This window comes from Gobius niger (assembly GCF_951799975.1).
Source record: "Gobius niger genome assembly, chromosome: 9".
Classification (NCBI taxonomy): Eukaryota; Metazoa; Chordata; class Actinopteri; order Gobiiformes; family Gobiidae; genus Gobius; species Gobius niger.
Window position 1 is genome coordinate 1,692,587 of NC_136860.1, and position 10,000 is coordinate 1,702,586.

The 10,000-nt window shown below is 52.2% G+C and overlaps 1 protein-coding gene across 1 annotated transcript in view; it reads left to right on the forward strand.

Annotated features, from left to right (window-relative positions):
• The window catches only part of tmeff2a (transmembrane protein with EGF-like and two follistatin-like domains 2a), an 87,560-nt gene that overhangs the window by 35,011 nt on the left and 42,549 nt on the right, over nucleotides 1-10,000 (forward strand). The gene's annotated exons all lie outside the window — the stretch shown is intronic.

Below are 10,000 nucleotides of genomic sequence, written 5' to 3' on the forward strand. Positions count from 1 at the left end.
CGTCCTCTCCCCGTCCTCTCTCCGTCCTCTCTCTCCGTCCTCTCTCTCCGTCCTCTCTCCGTCCTCTCTCTCCGTCCTCTCTCTCCGTCCTCTCTCTCCGTCCTCTCTCCGTCCTCTCTCTCCGTCCTCTCTCCCCGTCCTCTCTCTCTCCGTCCTCTCTCTCCGTCCTCTCTCCGTCCTCTCTCTCCGTCCTCTCTCCGTCCTCTCCCCGTCCTCTCTCTCTCCGTCCTCTCTCTCCGTCCTCTCTCTCCGTCCTCTCTCTCCGTCCTCTCTCTCCGTCCTCTCTCTCCGTCCTCTCTCTCCGTCCTCTCTCCGTCCTCTCTCTCCGTCCTCTCTCCGTCCTCTCTCTCCGTCCTCTCTCCGTCCTCTCTCTCCGTCCTCTCTCTCCGTCCTCTCTCTCCGTCCTCTCGTCTCTCCGTCCTCTCTCCGTCCTCTCCCCGTCCTCTCTCCGTCCTCTCTCCGTCCTCTCTCTCCGTCCTCTCCCCGTCCTCTCTCCGTCCTCTCTCTCCGTCCTCTCTCTCCGTCCTCTCTCCGTCCTCTCTCTCCGTCCTCTCTCTCCGTCCTCTCTCTCCGTCCTCTCTCCGTCCTCTCTCTCCGTCCTCTCTCCCCGTCCTCTCTCTCTCCGTCCTCTCTCTCCGTCCTCTCTCCGTCCTCTCTCTCCGTCCTCTCTCCGTCCTCTCCCCGTCCTCTCTCTCTCCGTCCTCTCTCTCCGTCCTCTCTCCGTCCTCTCCCCGTCCTCTCTCTCTCCGTCCTCTCTCTCCGTCCTCTCTCTCCGTCCTCTCCTCTCTCTCTCCGTCCTCTCTCTCTCCGTCCTCTCTCTCCGTCCTCTCTCTCCGTCCTCTCTCTCCTCTCTCTCTCCGTCCTCTCTCTCGGTCCTCTCTCTCCGTCCTCTCTCTCCGTCCTCTCTCTCCGTCCTCTCTCTCCGTCCTCTCTCCGTCCTCTCTCTCCGTCCTCTCTCCGTCCTCTCTCTCCGTCCTCTCTCTCCTCTCTCTCCGTCCTCTCTCTCTCTCCGTCCTCTCTCTCCGTCCTCTCTCTCCGTCCTCTCTCTCCGTCCTCTCTCTCTCTCCGTCCTCTCTCTCCGTCCTCTCTCCGTCCTCTCTCTCCGTCCTCTCTCTCCGTCCTCTCTCTCCGTCCTCTCTCTCCTCTCTCTCCGTCCTCTCTCTCCGTCCTCTCTCTCCGTCCTCTCTCTCCGTCCTCTCTCCGTCCTCTCTCCGTCCTCTCTCTCCGTCCTCTCTCTCCGTCCTCTCTCTCCGTCCTCTCTCTCCGTCCTCTCTCTCCGTCCTCTCTCTCCGTCCTCTCTCTCCGTCCTCTCCTCTCTCTCTCCGTCCTCTCTCTCCGTCCTCTCTCTCCGTCCTCTCTCTCCGTCCTCTCTCTCCTCTCTCTCCGTCCTCTCTCTCCGTCCTCTCTCTCCGTCCTCTCTCTCCGTCCTCTCTCTGGTCCTCTCTCTCCGTCCTCTCTCTCCGTCCTCTCTCTCCGTCCTCTCTCTCCGTCCTCTCTCTCCGTCCTCTCTCTCCGTCCTCTCTCTCCGTCCTCTCTCTCCGTCCTCTCTCTCCGTCCTCTCTCTCCGTCCTCTCTCTCCGTCCTCTCTCTCCGTCCTCTCTCTCGGTCCTCTCTCTCCGTCCTCTCTCTCCGTCCTCTCTCTCCGTCCTCTCTCTCCGTCCTCTCTCTCCGTCCTCTCTCTCCGTCCTCTCTCTCCGTCCTCTCTCCGTCCTCTCTCTCCGTCCTCTCTCTCCGTCCTCTCTCTCCGTCCTCTCTCTCCGTCCTCTCTCTCCTCTCTCTCTCCGTCCTCTCTCTCGGTCCTCTCTCTCCGTCCTCTCTCTCCGTCCTCTCTCTCTCCGACTGATCGATGCTGGATTTCCCTCACGCTCAGAGACATGAAATATTCAGCGTCTGGGGCTGAGGTTACTCCAGGTCAGGAACGTGAAAGTGCAGTCCTAATCCTCCTCCTCTTCCTCCTCGTCCTCCTCCTCCTCCTCCTCCTCGTCCTCCTCCTCCTCGTCCTCCTCCTCCTCGTCCTCGCTCTGATCTGAGCCGCAGATTTTCCTCTAAATTGGAGCCGAGTCTCTGTGGATGTTTTGGACTCGGTGCAGATGAATGTTTGAGCAGGTTCATGTTTTATGGAGACTCTGGAGGTTCATGGCTGAGCGGAGCTTCATTCTGCTCCTCCAACTCCCTCAGCTCCTTCAGCTCCTTCAGCTCCTTCAGCTCCTTCAGCTCCTCCAACTCCCTCAGCTCCTTCAGCTCCTTCATCTCCTTCAGCTCCTTCAGCTCCCTCAGCTCCTTCAGCTCCTTCAGCTCCTCCAACTCCCTCAGCTCCTTCAGCTCCTTCAGCTCCTTCAGCTCCTCCAACTCCCTCAGCTCCTTCAGCTCCTTCAGCTCCCTCAGCTCCTTCAGCTCCTTCAGCTCCTTCAGCTCCTTCAGCTCCTTCAGCTCCTTCAGCTCCTTCAGCTCTATCTGTCTATTGAATTAATTTGTGGAAATATGTTTTTGACGACGAGAAACAAAGTAGAATATTTGGGTAAACTTTGACTGTGGTAATATTCTAAAACTGCAGTATTTTAAGAGTCCTCATGTTCTTCACATGTTCTTCACATGTTCTTCACATGTTCTTCACCTGTGAGTCACTAATCCACATGTTTCAAACGTCTCTACATGTTTTTCCCTCTGGCCTTTAGTGTCTCTGTTTGAACCCGTTTCTCACAAATATGAAGTATATGAATCTTCTCCTCACCTCCGTCACGCGTGTGCTTTGTGTTCACCTACACTTCATCACGTCTTCATCACGTCTTCATCACGTCTTCATCACGTCTTCAGAAGTGTCGGGATCGTCACTTCATTTTCACCTCCATCACTGCTCGTCTGGAAAACATTAGCACCAAACACGGAGACGCAGATCTTAAAGATCTGATTCCTCACATTTGAGCTTTGATCCAAACTGAAAGAAGAGCCTCGTGAGTTTCGTGACTTCAAAGCTGATTTAATCAGAGTGAATTCTGGGAAAATCCCTCTGAAAACAGAAACTGAAGCCAGGCTGAGTCTGATTAAACCCGGAGCTCGTCACTAAAGTCCGGTCTTGGCCTTGAGTCCGGTCTCGGGTTCGGGCTCTGGTTTCTCGGCGGCTCAGGTGAAGTGTAGTTACAGAGAGCGGAGCAAACTGATCTGGGATCAGTTTCACGCGGAGCTTCAGGAGCACAAACCTCTCTGTGAAGAAACAGTGAGTCAGTGTTTCAGCTGCTCAAGATGTTAGCATGCTACCGGTTAGCATTTAGCTTCAACAGCTCAGCTCCGACCTCTCCAAGAGAACGCCCTGAACCACAAACATCTGGCCTTGGATACAACATGTGGCAGAGGTCAGAGGTCAGAGCTGTGACTGTAGTATTTCCTCAGCGTCATACATGTGAGACACACGTGTTTATTGTGTTGAAGCCATTGACAGCTGATTGATGACAGTTGCTAACTGGTAGCATGCTACTGTCTCGAGCAGCTGAAACACAATCAGAGAAAGGTTTTCTGTTTCCTCTTTGATGAGTTCATTTAGTCTTCAGAGTGAAGCAGATCCTGCTGTCGCTCCACAGACACAATGTTTTTATTGTTTTGAACAATGATTTTTTATAATGTAATATTGTTACATGTTGTAGTACTGCATAATTCTACTTCAGTATTCAAAATGGCCGCTGCGTGTCCAGACAGTCCAGCTGAGCAGGTGCACGGCTGTTCTGTGGCCTTGTTTGTGGGAGTTCTGAGCAGGTATTGATCGTCTGTGGGATCAGACTGGGTTTAAAGCCTCAGTGCGGAGCATCGATCCTCACAGTTTAACCTTTAGCTTCAGGCGCTGCTGAAAATCGAACCTCCCACACCTCCCAAAATGAGCCTCATTACGGAGAGAGAAAATAAACATTAACGGACGAGCATGGACTCACATCATCACACCTTCAGCACTCAGACCCGCGGCTCACACTCCAGCCACAGAGTGAATGTAGAAACCTTCAAAAGGAAAGGTTATACAAATATATATATATATAAATCTATAAATATGTTGTGATAATCTCCCTCCTGCTCCGAGGTGCGGCGGGTCGTGTGGAGAAACGGTTCTTATCGCGGCTCCACAGGCCCCTGATCCTCTAATCCCTTTGGTCCGAGTCCAGGCCTGACCCCCCCAGCCCCGTCCAGCCCCCGGCCCCCGGTCCCACAGAGGGACAGACGGCGCCGCCATCTGGACCCACTCACACCGTCTCCTGGTCTCAGTCCCAGAGCCCAGTCCCCCTGTGGTCCACCTCCAGATGGACCTGAAGTCTCACCTCAGACTGGCCGAGGACCCGCCCCGTCGCCCCCTCTGTGCCCCCCCCCCCCCTCCCCCCTCTGCCCCCCCCCCCCCCCCCCCCCCTCCCCCCTCTGTAGCCCTTTGTAGTAAAGTACAGATTGCTTGTTTCTAGCCCGACCCGTCACTGCCCAAAGATGTTCACGGGCCGCTGCACGGAGAGAGAAATGCACATAACCGACATGGTGGAGTCTCGAGCGGGGACAGAGTCTATGACCGTGAGACGTACTGTTAACAAGCCTCTATCGCAGGGGTAGGCAACGCCAGGCCCGCGGGCCAAATCTGGCCCCCCAGCTCAGAACCTCTGGCCCTCAAGATGATTTAGAGAAACATTATTATGCAAATAAGAGATCAAATTCCATTTACAGTGCTCTAAAATGCAAGAAATAGTGTCAGTATTTTAAAAATGCCCTGGCAGAAAATCCCACATGGTCCTGCAGTAAAACAGTGAATCTCAACTGGATCAGGACCCAAAAGTGGGTCGCAGAACCTTTTTCAGTGGGTCGCGAGTCTATAGGAAACATTTTTTCAATATGTTCCATCTGAAACTGCTGGACTTTCAGATTTACACTGCGTTCCAAATGATTATGCAAATTGTATTTTTGTGTCAAAAAGGTTAAAACAAAGCAATAATAATGAAACTCATGGATGGTGTCGTGTCTCGGGCTCTTTGAATCACTGACATTAATCTCAGAGACCTGGGATGATTCGTTTTCAGGTTAAGCCCAGTTAAGGGAAAAACTACTGAAAAAGGATGTTCCACTTTATTATGCAGATCATCATTTTCAAGCAATATGGGAAAGAAAAAGGATCTTTCTGCTGATGAAAAGCGTGAAATAGTTGAATGCCTTGGTCTAAGTGTGAAAACCTTCGATATTTCATGAAAGATTAAGCGTAATCATCGAACTGATAAGAGATTTGTGGATGATTCAAACACACTCCGTTTTGTGCAGATAAAGGCACAATATGGACGGTTTCTGCCAGACAAACACATCAGATTAGGAGAACAGATGCCACAAAGCAGCAGACAGGTATTTGAAGCTGCTGGTGCCTCTGGAGTCTCCCGAACATCAAGGTGTAGGACCCTCCAGAGGCTGCAGTTGTGCATAAACCTTCTATCCGGGCCTCCCCTAAACTGTTCATTGAAGCTGAAGCCGAAACGGCTGCAGTGGCTCAGAAATACATGAGACTCATTTTCAAACAGTCTTGTTCACTGATGAGGCCGTGTGACCCTGGATGGTCAACTCAATGGAGTAGTGGATGGTTGGTGAATGACCACAATGTCCCAACAAGGCTGTGATGTCAGTAAGGAGGGGGCTGAGTCAGTAAGGAGGGGGCGGAGTCATGAGGAGAGAGCTGGTCGGCCCCTTTAGGATCCCTGAAGGTGTGAAAATGACCTCTTTCTGACTGACCACTGTCTTCTATGATACAAAAAGAAGAGCCGTGTTTTCCCAAACAAAATCCTCTTCATCATGACAACGCACCATGTCCTGCTGTAAAGAAAACCTCTGCATCACTGGGTGTTATGGGCAGAAAAGGAGAGAAACTCATGATGTGGACCCCCTCCTTCCCTGACCTCAACCCTGTTGAGAACATTTGGAGCCTCAACAAAAAAAACATCTATGAGGGTGGGAGGCAGTTTTCATCCAAACGGCAGCTCTGGGAGGCTATTCTAACATCCTGCAAAGAAATCCAAGCAGAAACTGTCCAAAAACTCACAAGTTTAATGGATTTAAGAATTTTGAAGCTGCTTCACACAAGGGCTCTTATGGTAAAATATAACTTCACCTGTTAATATTTTTTTGATTGAAATAGCTTTTGATTTCAGTAAATATGACCTCCTAATGCTACAAATACAACAAATGACCATTTTCAGTTCATTACGAGCTTTAAAATGTATTGAAACGATGAGTTGCATAATAATTTGGAACAGTGGATTTTGAGGTTTTTACTATATTTATTTTTGAAAAAAATACTGTTTTCACTGGGAGATTTTTCCACCACATTTAAATGATCCTCGACCAGTTAAAGACTTGAAAATGATGCTGACTCTCAATTTAGAAAATCTTAGAAAAATGTCATTAACATGATCATTTGGACTGCAGTGTAAAGGCGTATCTGCTGCTTGTGTGGGAAAACACAATATGTCGTACAATATTTGACAAATGAAGGTTTTATTTGGGTTGTTTGGGCCGGTCATCCGAGGGTAGCGCTGGGTCCCGACTTGGGAACCACTGATGTAAAACTTTGGCGTTTGAGTTCCTTTACTTGTGGAGGTTCGTTCCTTGGTGTTTTCCTCCTGCTCGATCGTCATCAGCTCTTCTCTGTCAGACACACTTACTCACCAGAGACGGACCTACAGTTTCTACAGAGAAAGAGGGGGATGAACTGTCCCCTCTCGGTTTCAGGAGAGGAAACAGTTGTTGTGGAGTTTGGGCCGGTCTCTAATCGGGCAGAAAGCACAAAAATAACAAATGAGTGATATATTAAAGAGGTTATACGGTAATGCTGCTTTCAGGTGGTTATACGGCGTTTACCTGCGTCCACATCTGTGTCTGGGGGGGCACAAGCCCGGCCCCCTATGGCCCGCCCCCTATGGCCCGCCCCCTATGGCCCGCCCCCTATGGCCCGCCCCCTATGGCCCGCCCATAGCCACGGGTATGGGCTCCTCCCGTGTTTTACCTTCAGACCAGTTAAACTTTGTGGCTGATTTTACAGTGAAACCCGGCTCCTCTTGGTGCCTCCTGAACCTCCTGAGCCTCCTGAGGTTCCTGAGCCTCCTGAGGTCCCTGAGCCTCCTGAGCCTCCTGAGGTTCCTGAACCTCCTGAGCCTCCTGAGCCTCCTGAACCTCCTGAGCCTCCTGAGGTCCCTGAGCCTCCTGAGGTTCCTGAACCTCCTGAGCCTCCTGAGCCTCCTGAACCTCCTGAGCCTCCTGAGGTTCCTGAACCTCCTGAGCCTCCTGAGGTCCCTGAGCCTCCTGAGGTCCCTGAGCCTCCTGAACCTCCTGAGCCTCCTGAGGTCCCTGAGCCTCCTGAGGTTCCTGAGCCTCCTGAGGTTCCTGAGCCTCCTGAGGTTCCTGAACCTCCTGAGCCTCCTGAGGTCCCTGAGCCTCCTGAGCCTCCTGAGGTCCCTGAGCCTCCTGAGCCTCCTGAGGTTCCTGAACCTCCTGAACCTCCTGAGCCTCCTGAGCCTCCTGAGCCTCCTGAGCCTCCTGAGGTCCCTGAGCCTCCTGAGCCTCCTGAGGTTCCTGAGCCTCCTGAACCTCCTGAGCCTCCTGAGGTCCCTGAGCCTCCTGAGCCTCCTGAGGTTCCTGAGCCTCCTGAGGTTCCTGAACCTCCTGAGCCTCCTGAGGTCCCTGAGCCTCCTGAGCCTCCTGAGCCTCCTGAGCCTCCTGAGGTCCCTGAACCTCCTGAGCCTCCTGAGCCTCCTGAGCCTCCTGAGGTCCCTGAACCTCCTGAGCCTCCTGAGGTCCCTGAGCCTCCTGAGGTTCCTGAACCTCCTGAGCCTCCTGAGGTCCCTGAGCCTCCTGAGCCTCCTGAGCCTCCTGAGCCTCCTGAGGTCCCTGAACCTCCTGAGCCTCCTGAGGTCCCTGAGCCTCCTGAGGTTCCTGAACCTCCTGAGCCTCCTGAGCCTCCTGAGCCTCCTGAACCTCCTGAGCCTCCTGAGGTCCCTGAGCCTCCTGAGCCTCCTGAGGTTCCTGAGCCTCCTGAACCTCCTGAGCCTCCTGAGGTCCCTGAGCCTCCTGAGCCTCCTGAGCCTCCTGAGCCTCCTGAGGTCCCTGAACCTCCTGAGCCTCCTGAGGTCCCTGAGCCTCCTGAGGTTCCTGAACCTCCTGAGCCTCCTGAGCCTCCTGAGCCTCCTGAACCTCCTGAGCCTCCTGAGGTCCCTGAGCCTCCTGAGCCTCCTGAGGTTCCTGAGCCTCCTGAACCTCCTGAGCCTCCTGAGGTCCCTGAGCCTCCTGAGCCTCCTGAGGTTCCTGAGCCTCCTGAGGTTCCTGAACCTCCTGAGCCTCCTGAGGTCCCTGAGCCTCCTGAGCCTCCTGAGCCTCCTGAGCCTCCTGAGGTTCCTGAGCCTCCTGAGGTTCCTGAACCTCCTGAACCTCCTGAGCCTCCTGAACCTCCTGAGGTCCCTGAGCCTCCTGAGCCTCCTGTGTGTTTGAGTGTTTCCCTGGGTTTGCCCTGACAGGTGTCAGGTGTTTTTCCAGACAGGACCGATTAAAACTCACCACCAGGTCATCGCCATCGACCTTTATTATAATCTCCATTAGATTCAAACTAGATGAATCACCCAGGCTCAGATTTGGGTAAAGCCACACGGGGTGAAGAATGTCCTGGGTTCAGGCGGGCGTGAAGAGGTTCACTTTGATTCATCGTTTCTTATTGTGACGTTAATCGATTTAATCCTGATACATTTTCTACATTTTAGTGGGAAGTGTTTTTTATGATGTTACTGCACTTTGGTCGACGCCATTAAAACAAATATATCTAAATATATATAGAAAATATAAGTATCATTGCAGTATTTTATCATTGAACGTGTTTCCCGTATTTAAACCTGTTATTTAAACCTGTTGTTAATCAGTGTTTCTCGTCTCGTCTCAGCTGTTGCTCCTCAGGCCACAGTCGTGTCTCTTTGTTCTCTCTCCAAACCCTCTCTGTGCCGAGGCGTGGGTCGCGGGTTTAACTCCCCGTGGTTTTCTCTCCGTTACATCAGCGCTGCCGCCTTTGGTCACGCTTTAAGCCCCTCCTCCTTTCCCGCTTTGATCTCGGCTCCGGAGGAGAGGCTGAAACAGAGGATGGAGATCAGGAGACGGCAGGAGCTCCACAGTTAAAGCCACACTGTGGAACATTCAGTTAAAGAGGGGGTGTTCTGCTTTTGTCAGTCCCATAGCACCAGTCTATATCACACTACAATGATGACAAACCTTCTGTTGGTCTGTAAATGCAGTAAATTAGAATAACTGCCTTGTATAAAATTGCTCTTTCAAAATGGCCGTAGCAAATGACTTGAAATAGGCCCCTGTCTCTTTAAGAACCTCTGAGCCTTTCCGACACGCCCCCTCCACACGCTGTCTGTGGCATCACAACAACACTGCGCTCGTTTTCTCAACAGTATTGAAACTACGATCGGTGCATTTTAATTTTTATTGTTGGAAAGGAGCTACTGTTTATCACTTTGTGAACAATGGCCACACAGGATGTGATTTGGAGACGAACCTTCCACACCGGACGCTTGGACGGGGCTCTTGCCTGAAAAATAACTGCTGTTTGGAGGCTTCTCTTTGTATCTGCCATGCCCTATGGATCTCTAACTATACCCCCATGGACGACACCAGGATCTGCAGGAGCCCATACCATTCAAAGACGGACATTATCTGTGCAGGTGGACAATGTTTTTTCGAGGTTACCCGTTAGCTTGTTATAATCGACTACAGCTCATCTCGCCTCTGCCTAGCCCCGGGACTCCACATGATCCTTCTGTGCGCTCAGCTCCGCTCCCCCGACTCCGAACGGCTGCGACATCAACGCCCACTGTCTCCACTTGAAATCACCTGAAAATGGCGTCCCAGTGGCGGCCTTGTCATGACCACGCCCAATAATCTTTCAAAAATGTGGTTGATGATTTTGAAAGCCACAGGGGTTCGGGACATGTTGGCCAAAATTGGAGACTTTCCATTGAAA